We start from the raw sequence: 11,461 nt of genomic DNA on the forward strand, positions 1-11,461 counted from the left end.
GAATGGTAGAACGATGGGTTCGATGACGGTTTGGATGTACCGTGCACTATTCAGTGTCCTCTCGACGATCACCAGAGGTGTACGGCCAGTATAGGAGATCGCTCCCCACACCATGATACCGGGTGTTGGCCCTGTGTGCCTCGGTCGTATGCAGTCCTGATTGTGGCGCTCAACTGCACGGCGCCAAACACGCATACGACCATCATTGGCACCAAGGCAGAAGCGACTCTCATCGCTGAAGACGACAGGTCTCCATTTGTCCCTCCATTCACGCCTGTCGCGACACCACTGGAGGCGGCTGCACGATGTTGGGGCGTGAGCAGAAGACGGCCTAACGGTGTGCGGGACCGTAGCCCAGCTTCATGGAGACGGTTGCGAATGGTCCTCGCCGATACCCCAGGAGCAACAGTGTCGCTAATTTGCTGGGAAGTGGCGGTGCGGTCCCCTACGGCACTGCGTAGGACCCTACGGTCTTTGCGTGCATCCATGCGTCGCTGCGGTCCGGTCCCAGGTTGACGGGCACGTGCACCTTCCGCCGACCACTAGCGACAATATCGATGTACTGTGGAGACCTCACGGCCCACGTGTTGAGCAATTCGGCGGTACGTCCACCCGTCCTCCCGCATGCCCACTATACGCCCTCGCTCAAAGTCCGTCAACTGCACGTACGGTTCACGTCCACGCTGTCGCGGCATGCTAACAGTGTTAAAGACTGCGATGGAGCTCCGTATGCCACGGCAAACAGGCTGACACTGACGGCGGCGGTGCACAAATGCTGCGCAGCTAGCGCCATTCGACGGCCAACACCGCGGTTCCTGGTGTGTCCACTGTGCCGTGCGTGTGATCATTGTTTGTACAGCCCTCTCGCAGTGTCCAGAGCAAGTATGGTGGGTCTGACACACCGGTGTCAATATGTTCTTTTTTCCATTTCCTGGAGTGTATTTACATTAGCTAATTGCAAGTACCATCATTCACACGATGAACGTACCATTGGTACTATATCTCGCAAAATATGCTGAAACTGAGGCCATCAACCTCAATGCAAGCATGACATCGGTAAAGAAGATTCTGACGCATCCTGAGGAATTTTCCTGGTGTGTTTCGAATTCATCATAGGCAGCTACAATTCTGGTAACTAATTCCATCTCCGTAACCACTGGGGTCTCTTACACAAGTGAGTACAGATATCCCTATCGGAAATAACAAAGGGGATTCAGGTAAGGTGACGTCGCAGACCATGAAATAGGACATCCCCTTCAAATCCAGCAACCAGGAAATACTATACCGGAACTAATCCATCGTACTGTACTGTAGATCTCTGAATAGGACTGAGTAACGGATGGGTCTGTCATTGATTCATAGCACGTTGTAAATACGATACAACAGAGCTACCTTATGGACAAATAAATTATACGAAAGATGCATCGTGACTTCCTGGTAATCAGGCTCGTCCTTGTTTCCTTGCAGGAAATAATGAATGTACGTGTAAATAAACAGCACAGTACGTGTAAACTTCTACGAATGTTAGTTGTAAATAATCTGGAAAACACTAATGTTAGAGAAGCCGGTAGACAACTTTACTTCCACATCTCCTTAATCTGACCTCTCCGATCCCATGTTCCCAGCCTCAAATTGTTTAGTGGAACATTCTTTATGTCATGTTACATTTTTCAGGCTCTTACGGAAACGTTGTGAATACAAACGGCTGCTCTAAACATGCACCACGCTAAGGACGCAGGCCGATGAGGGAAATGTGTGGAATGTTCACGTGTGTCTCCGGAAGCTACGATAGTAACCGAAACCATCGTGAGAGCTGTGCCCTACGCGAACATTATTGTGAACCAACTGTATCCCTTTGTTGTCTGACCTGTGCGTAGGAATCCGGTGTCACATACGTCCGGAAACCTATCAAAGACGTGTCGGATCCTCGTCACGTAGAATCGCAGCTCCACTGCGTTCCAAAGACGCACCAACACGTTGCTAAAGCAGGTGGTCCTAGTACTTAATTTCGCTTTTGTAGAGAATGCCCGCAAATCTTGATATCTGAAAGTAATTATTTGTCCAGAAGCAAAGTAGAACTGTATCAAGTAGATGTTGTTTAGCTGCCAACGGGACATTAACCAGCATGATTGCCTATCTTGTAACTTCGTTCGTTCTAAGCACCTGAACAGCAATACGCCTTCTCCTTTAAATAGCACCTTATATTTTTTGTTCGAAAATCCGCTTCCTCTCATCAATAAATGCTTGAAAACTGTAACATTCATGTAAAAATGATGTTATTAAAAACGTAACAAAAAATTGACTTTGGTTCTACTGTAATATTACACATTGGCGACAGATGGGACAATTTAACTTGTATATTTGTTGGAGTTTACAGCAAACAGATGGAAACACAAGGAAAATGCACAGAAGTCATTCAAAATTAAATCGTCTTCAGTTGAAGGTCTGTGTGAGTTTAACACACACCGACGAAGACAAGCAAGAAATATTATTTATCTGCGGAGAATATTAGTTAGGAGAACAGTGACTGCAATAACGTTTTCTTATTTTTCAGCTTTCATTGTGTTCCCATTTGTTTATTGCAGAAAATACTACGTGACACAATAAGTAAAACATGTCTGATAATACAACTTACTTGCTAACATAAACGTAGACATAAGCACTAAAATAATTAAGCACAATAAAAATGTTAATACAGTATAAATTATGGAATCATTTTTATATCGTAAATCGTAGTTATTCATTGTGTAGTATAGATCCGGTCTTAAACCACAACATAGCAAGATAAAAGTCCATTTACCAAAGTAAAATCAAGAAAAAGTCGTTCAGTTCTCCCTCGGAGACAAATTTGTTTTATGTTTCTATCTCACATTAATTTATGTGTTTTTTTATTATGTTAACTATTACATTTTGTGGTACTTTTTACATTTCGATTCCAATACCAAGCACTTTTTACACCTAAGATCTGCATTAACTTCACAGTCAAAACTAAACTGTGCAAAATTATAACAGAAAGGAACAGAGATCTACTTTCACATACTGCTGGTACTCTATTTCCCTGTGCAACTGACAAATTAAAGTTGAGGATTTTCTGAGTAGAATCAAACATTTCAAACAAATCAACTCCATTAACTACATTAACATTAAGTTCCTTCCAGTTTAGTTCTAAACTGTTTACAAAATTCATTCTTGTACTTCTCCCATGAATCGAGCTGTAACTGTTTACAAAACTGTGTTGTGGCGAAACTGGTTTTCTACATATCATAGAGTTTGAATAACTTTTTGCTTTCAATGTCGAATATTCACCTGCTACTGACAATCTGTATATACTTTTTCACTTTCCCCATACACAAATTCATACTCAAAAACAAGAAAACAGCGTATCTCTTCATTTGCATTATCTACTTTGCTCAAAATATCATCAGCTTATACTTGAATTACTATATCTGCTCTCTAGTAACTACATCGTTATTTACCTCTTTAACTCTCCCAGTAAACACAGAAATATTTTTTTTTAAATTTGGACACTATTTTTACGTACTCCTTCGTTGAAGTTTACAATTTCACAAACTGCTTTTACTTTCTCATCAACGTTACACTCAAGGATTGTAACTGCATCACACATCTGATTATACGTTAGTGATTCTGATTTCAGCACATACATTCTCAAAAGCTCGTGTATTTTTCTCCCTAGCACCAACTTTTCCAGCTAATATTGGTTTCATTTAATTTCTCAGATTAGATTCTACGAAATCTACTTTCGTTTCTACTGCTTGTACTCTGACTTCAAAACTGCTCAGATTTTCTCCACAATTACAGATTACTGGCAACACATAATTTAATTTATGATTGGTAGCCCTAAACTCTCCTCTGTTTTTAATATGTCTCTTTACTTTCTATCACTAACTGGTTCATTCAAGGAAACAATTTTTCTATGCCCGAATTAGTCTGTACCTGTTTACATTCGCTCACATCCTTTCCATAGTCTATAGTTGTGTCTACTTCTTCCATGTCCAAAAAATATTCACCTCATATATATCTCTGGTTCTGATTTTGGTTCTATTTTTGTCATGATTGTTCACCTTGTAAACATACATAAGATAACCAAAAAATCTAAAGGTAAATAGGTGCACTGCAATTACTGAAGATGTTATGAACTGATGCACTTATTTTCATTTACACCATTTCATTGTTGCTGCCTTCAGTGTTAAGTCTGTATCCATTGTTGATCTCAAAAGTAAGGTTTTCAGTCCATATTAATATTCTTATGAATCTGTACATTCCTGTAACATATCCATTTAATTAGTACATACTTTCATTTACATTATTCTGGCTGGCAGTCCACCAATTCTAATCTATGTCTTATTTTTGCTGTACAGAAGTAACTGAATTAGTACTGGCTATCAGACCTCGTAACTTCTGATGTGGTTTGGTTTGCGTTCATTTTCGTCTTATCTTGAGAAGAAATAAGGGAAAATCGATAGACGTTTCATGAATTTAAGTTCCTATTCTTAAAAATGTTCTTTAACTTAGTTTCTGTTCACTGCAAATTACTACTTTTTCTCGTTGTTGGTACAGTTTCTCTCGTGACATGACTTTCCTGCTTGCAAAATTTTCATTAAATGAAATATTACACGTTATTTGCTTCAGTTCCCAACGTTTCATTAAACCTTTACTCTGTTAATCACATTTGTCGTATCATACACTACATGAACATGTTCAACATAACACTATGACTGTCACCAAAACTTTGCATGAGAGGTAGTACAGTGTAACTAGATACTTCCAAAGACAATGTTTCTCTAAGAAGGACACAGTTTTTCGTTTGCTATATGCAGAGTAGACTTTAATAAAACAGACAAACTGCAGGGACGGATTTCTAACTATAAAAGGAGGAAAAAAGATCCTATAAAGATGTGTCCATTAATGAATTGTTGGCACGGTACACGGTATTGACGAATGACATTTTCTCTGATTACTTGCCGTGAGTTCCTTGTGTGCTACAGGCTGTGTGATTATTGCAACGTACTGTAAGCGGCTGAATGGTCCGGTATTCATATCGGGAACAAGCAGAGATATTGTTTGTGTACGGCCATACAGATGGAAACGGTCGAGAGGCAAAACAGGTACCCTCACAAACACCAACTGCTTCTAAATTGATTCATCACCATATAGGGTTTCATTGGAATCTTTGTCACTGTTACTGTAACGTCGAAGAGCTTCCATATAAAACATTTATCTTCATCCAAAGAGTTGTCAAAATAATTGAACATTTCTTTACGTCAGCCTGCGTACCACTGACTTCATTTTCTAATCATGGTAATGGAGCAGTATCAACTTCTCTGAAACTGTTGAATATTTTTCTTTTTTCATCACATCAACCGATACTGGGGTCACGTAATAGCTGTTTGTTTCTATGCACACAACGCGATCCTTTCCAGTCCTCTGGTATACGAGAACTGTTGCTTCGCTTAGTTTTTATGGTAACTTTTTTTTAATGTCTTTGCTGTTCCTTGATTTCATATCACTCAAATACCATACAAGTGCCGTGATGATTCAACACACCAGGGTATTGTGATGGTACTTTGTCTCTAGTTTTCTGGGTTCTTTCTCAGCTACCTCGAACACCCTGTTAGGAGACGTGTTACTGTGTCCCCTGACTGGAAAGTAAGGCAGGATTTTCGTGAAAACTTTTGATGATTATTCACAAAATCGAACGAGCATATCCACCATCACTGAGTTTTTATTTTTTGAAGAGCATGATTCTTCAAAAAATTATTATTATCAGCCCCCATTTCTTCGCTTCTTGACGATTCTTTCCCATATTAATAAAAATTTCTAAAAGCAGAAACAATTTGATTTGTTCCTAGTGACATTTGTATTTCGAGCTACAATGAAGTGCTGAAGAAGCTGATATAGGCATGTGAATTCAAATACAGATATATGTAAACAGGCAGAATACGGCGCTGTGGTCGGCAACTCCTATATAAGGTAGCAAGTGTCTGGTGTAGTTGTTAGGGTAAAAGGTTATGCTGTTACAGTTTCAGTTTATCAAGATTTAAGTGAGTTTGAACATGGTGTTGTAGTCGACCCATGAGCGACGGGACACAGTATCTCCGAGGTAGCGATGCAGTGGAGGAGATTTTTCCGTACGACCATTTCTCGACTGTACTGTAAATAATATCAGGAATCCGGTAAAACATCAAATCTCCGACGTCGCTGCTGCCGGAAAAATGTCCTGCAAGAAGGGAAACAACGACTTCTCAAGATAAACGTTCAGTGTGACAAAAGTGCAACTCCTCTGCAAATTGCTGCAGATTTTAATGCTGGGCCATCAACAAGTGTCAGATTGAGAACCGTTCTACGAAATATCATCGATATGGGCTTTCGAAGCCGAACGCTTTCTCGTGTACCCTTGCTGACTGCACGACACAATTCTTTACGCCTCGCTTGGGCCCGTCAATACCGTCATTGGACTGTTGATGACTGGAAACATTTTGCCTGGTCGAACGAGTCTCTTTTCAGATTGTATCGATCGGATGGACGTGCACGGGTATGGAGACAACCTCATGAATCCGTAGACCCTGCGTGTCAACAGAGGACTGTTCAAGCTGGTGGAGGCTCTGTAACGGTGTGGGACGTGTGCAGTACGAGCGATATGAGACTTCTGATACGTATAGATACGATTCTGACAGGCGACATGTATGTAAGAATCCTGAGTGACCACGTGCATCGATTTCTGTCCGTTGTGAATTCCGACGGACTTGGGAAACTCCAGCAGGACAATACGACACTCCACACGTCCATAATCGAGACAGAGTGACTCCAGTAACACTCTTCTGAGTTTAAACACTTCCGCTGGCCACCAAACCTCCAAGACATGAGCATTATCGATCATATCTGGGATGCGTTACAAGTGCTATTCAGAAGAGATCTCCACTCCGTCGTACTCTTACGGATTTAGGGACAGCCGAGAAGAATACATTGTGTCATTTCCCTCCAGCACTACGTCAGAGCTGGCCGGTGTGCCCGAGTGGTTCTAGGCCCTTCAGTTTGGTACTGCGCGATCGCTACGGTCGCAGGTTCGAATCCAGCCTCGGATATGGATGTGTATGATGTCCTTAGGCTAGTTAGGTTTAAGTAGTTCTAAGTGTAGGGGACTGATGACCTCAGATGTTAAGTCCGATAGTGGTCAGAGCCATTTGAACCATTTTTGGTCTACTTCAGACGTTAGTCTTGTCCACGACACGTCATGTTGTGACACTTCTGCGTGTTCTCAGGGGCTCTACACGAAATTCGGCAGGTGTACGAGTGTTTGTCGTTCTCAAGTGTATGCGTAATGGCGAATATTTTATGCACTTACCTCAATTACTGTAGAACCGTATAACCAGATCTATCGTGAGTAGAATATTTCCGCAACAGACAGTTTTGAAAGGAGTGCGTTGTGTTGGCAAATAAAACATTCAGTGATGGTACTGGTTGTTTTAATTAAAGAATTTCATAGAGTGTATTAGCCCTCAAGTTACAAGCACGGAAAAGCACAGTAAATCTTGCTTTAAATCTGACGTAAAACTATTTATTATACAGATTTTAAATTTTGGAAAAGTTGTCTTGCAGTAGAAGTTACGTTTCTCAAACATTTGCAGTATTTTACGTGTATTTAATGTGGTATATATTACGTTTTGTTAAATTTTATTTAGCGTAGCCGATTCCTCTGATTTAAAAATATATTAATTAATATTCAATTAAAATCGAAAACATAGTAGATGTACTTTTTTTACGAAAATGGTCCTCAATTTTATGTGAATTCCAGGAGTTTCATACTACTAACGTTTGCAACCAAAGTGTGGGTATTGCTCGATACACATCATAATTGTATACTGAGATGCCACAACATTAACAATATTCATTCCTGTCGGTTAAGGTATCATTTTATATATATTATAGAATGTACGAGTTGTGGCATGTATGTACAGCAAGAGTGTCATAGGCAGCATCCGTTCTTAGCTGCTAAAGCGTTGTATAGGGTGGGAGGATGCTTGGAGCCACAGCCTTACCTGTTCTGGGATGTAATGGAAGGGGCCCCATGGAGTGCGGTGTAGTGTACCTGTGCTTCTGCATTTTGCTGCGCTGTGGACGCTAGTGACCCCGGCAAACCTAATATGACTTCCCATTCGCTAAAATGCCTACTGTCCTGTTCTTGTTATGCAAGCCAGTATGTTAATATCGCATCACTTTTCGAATTGAGAGGCTGTATCTCAGATATTGCAATGTTGTACATCGCAATCTTGCCTTCTGTTCGAAAGAGTTTCGTAACTAAATGCAGTTCTGCATATCGTTCTCTCAGATTATTAACGTATGTTTAAGAGTCTTTGCTTGGTGCATCATTACGGCCCTTTTTAGTACTATTGCGTTCGTTTCTTAATACTACCAGCATTTGCAGCAGGTGTTTCATTGCTAGCAGCAAGTATGAACAGGTCACACATTAGATGTTCTGTGTATGCAGCCGCTATACTCATCTTTTGTTCGCTCACGTATCCACTGTACACCTTCCCCTCACCCCCACCTTGCTTTAAAAAAAATCATCTCAAGGGCAGTGCCTGCTGGATGCACTCTTAGATGCGAATAAGAAGCAGTAGTAGCAATCGGACATGACGTGTGTCGGAAATCGAAGAGGAAGTGGTTGGTGGGCTAGTATGAAGTGGTGTCTGTGTGGTAGACATGCATGGAAGCTACCCAACATACTGGAATCCATACCGTGGGTGAGATGTTCCTGTACTTTGCTTGTTATTAAATAAAGCTCAAATTCCTACGATTCTGTTACACAGTGGTGGTGGTGGGAAATTCCTGTAAATATTTACTGTAATCTTACTTTGTTAAACTCTTCTCAGGAAGCCATTGTTTTTTAATACAAGGGTAAGATCCCTACAATGAAACATGGGCATGGTATATAGCAAAGGCATGTTTATATGAATGTGTGGTGTCTGTTCTTTCAGTAATGTCCGGAAGAACAGACACCATACATTCACATAATTAAATTGCCTAGCTGGCCAATTATCCCTTCACGTCCAGTACATAGCCATCATATTTTTTCAGTACTGGAACTTAACCGAAATTTTTTTGATGGCAAAGAATGTGTGTGCTTCCATTGAGCTGACTGGCGCTTTGTTGCAGAACTAAGAAACGGTGGTCATATCACATCCATTGTTACAATAGGTGAAAGGGAAGTCTCATGCAATCATCATGAATCAACATTACTTGGCAATATACCACACCTGCAGCCTTGTGGTCATCTGTCAGTATTCGTGGCATCCACCTGGAAGAAATCTTTAGTCTTTTCAGGTCTGTATGTTGGATTGTGAGCAAAGATCCTACAAGAATGCCAGCCTTGGAACCAATGTGTTCCACGCATTCGGTGAGCTTCCGAAACAACTTTCCCTACTCAATCATGCCGTCAGACCAGCTGGTGTGCGGTCGAGATTGTCCTGGTTTGTTGTCACATTATGTTCTGACATTTTTGAATTGTCCACGAAAGCACAATGAAATACATATCCTTGAGACAGAAAATCTTCTGTCCAGAAACTGACATGGATTAAGAAAACATTTCCAATGGGAAATGCCTTTCTTTCACGTAATATCCTACAAGCAATGGGTAGATGCAACAGGCAGATTCCACACTCCCAGATTCCCCGAAAGCCTCAATGCAGACTGTTGACGAACGTCAGAGCACATGGTTCAGGTTCCCAGATATGTGAATGGCTCAAAGAATTTTTAAGTAATGGAACACAGTATATGGTCTTCGACGGCGGCTATTATCAGAGACAAGAGTATCATCAGGAGTGCCCTAGGGAAGTGAGATAGGACCACTTACATATTAACATTTAATACAGATGCGTAGGAGTAACAGTCCTAACATTCGAATACAGCGTTAGTAGGGTGCAGTTTGACATAGTCATTTTGATTAAATATCTAAGCGTGACGTTGCAAAGCGATATTATATGGAATGAGCACGCCAGGTTGGTTACATAGAAGACGAATGCTCGTTTATTATATTGAGAGAACGCTGCCGGCCGTAGTGGCCGAGCGTTTCTAGGCGCTTCAGTCCGGAACCCCGTGACTGCTATGGTCGCAGGTTCGAATCCTGTCTTGGGCATGGATGTGTGTGATGTTCTTAGGCTAGCTAGGTTTAAGTAGTTCTAAGTTCTAGGGGACTGATGACCTCAGATGTTAAGTCCCATACTGCACAGAACCATTTATAGAACGCTAATGATACCCATTCATGAGTACTGTTAGAGTGTTTGGGATCCACACCAGACACAATTGAGCAAATTTGGAGCCGGAATTTGAGGACAACTTTAGAACAATTCTACTGCCTTAAACGTACATTTCGTGCGAGGACTGTGAAGATAAGACACGAGAAATTAGGGCTCGTAAAGAGGCTTTCAGACACTCGTCCCTCCTCGCTCAGTTTGCGGGTGGGACAGTTAAGGAAATAACTAATATTGCTACAACGCACACTCTGTACGCACCGTACAGTGGTAGGCGGAAAGTTTATTTATGTACGTAGATGTAGTCACGTCAATGACACCATCAACACAGGTCTCTCTCAACTAGCGATGAGTTCCAATTGGTATCCCACCAAGCAAATGGAGGAAAGAATTTGTTACAAAGTATTCTTGTAATCAAAACGTTGTCTTCTGAAGCGTCAAATACCACCCTCCCTCTCTCCCTGATGCTAGAGTTCTGTGTGCCATACAGAGCTGTCATATGTATCACGCATTCACAACCAGTGCACGCGTATTTTAAAACAAACTGCATATTTCTGTCTCTTTCAGTTGAAAATGAATTGAAGGTGCACCTCGCACATAAAATGATGTGGGTAGTACAGATTGTCTTATGCTACTGTTGTTGAAATTAGTGACATCTGAGTAACAACTTTGCTGATACTTAAATTGAAGGGACACAAAATCACATTTTCTGTCTAGCACATCCGCCTTAACTGACACTGTTCGGGTTTTAATTTTCATTTAGTGTCACATTAAGTGATTAGTGTGCCGGATCCTAGGCGACAACGAGAGGATTACTTTCTAGCTGGTTAACTTCATGCTAGTTTGTGCAACAGACTTCAGGGATGTATATAGAAGTAATGTAAAATTAGAAATGATATCGGTTCTCGTACACATTGAACAGTTACTGAGACTAGGGAGCGTGTCAGGGCTTTGAATAAGAGGAGTAACACTTTATTTGTTCAGTCATTCATGCAGAACGACTTGTAACGTTGAGTTATGAGAAGAGTATGAGATCAAGCAGTGGTTAGTATCGAAAGGATATCAATCATTAATTGTACTGTAACCTCGCCTGTCGCCTACAACCATACAGTAGATTGATAGTCGTACCTGTACGCCGGCTTACAACCGCAGTGACCACACCCCAGCAAGCGTCACGGTACCAGTGGCACTAC

Source organism: Schistocerca gregaria, chromosome 7 (genome assembly GCF_023897955.1).
Source record: "Schistocerca gregaria isolate iqSchGreg1 chromosome 7, iqSchGreg1.2, whole genome shotgun sequence".
Classification (NCBI taxonomy): Eukaryota; Metazoa; Arthropoda; class Insecta; order Orthoptera; family Acrididae; genus Schistocerca; species Schistocerca gregaria.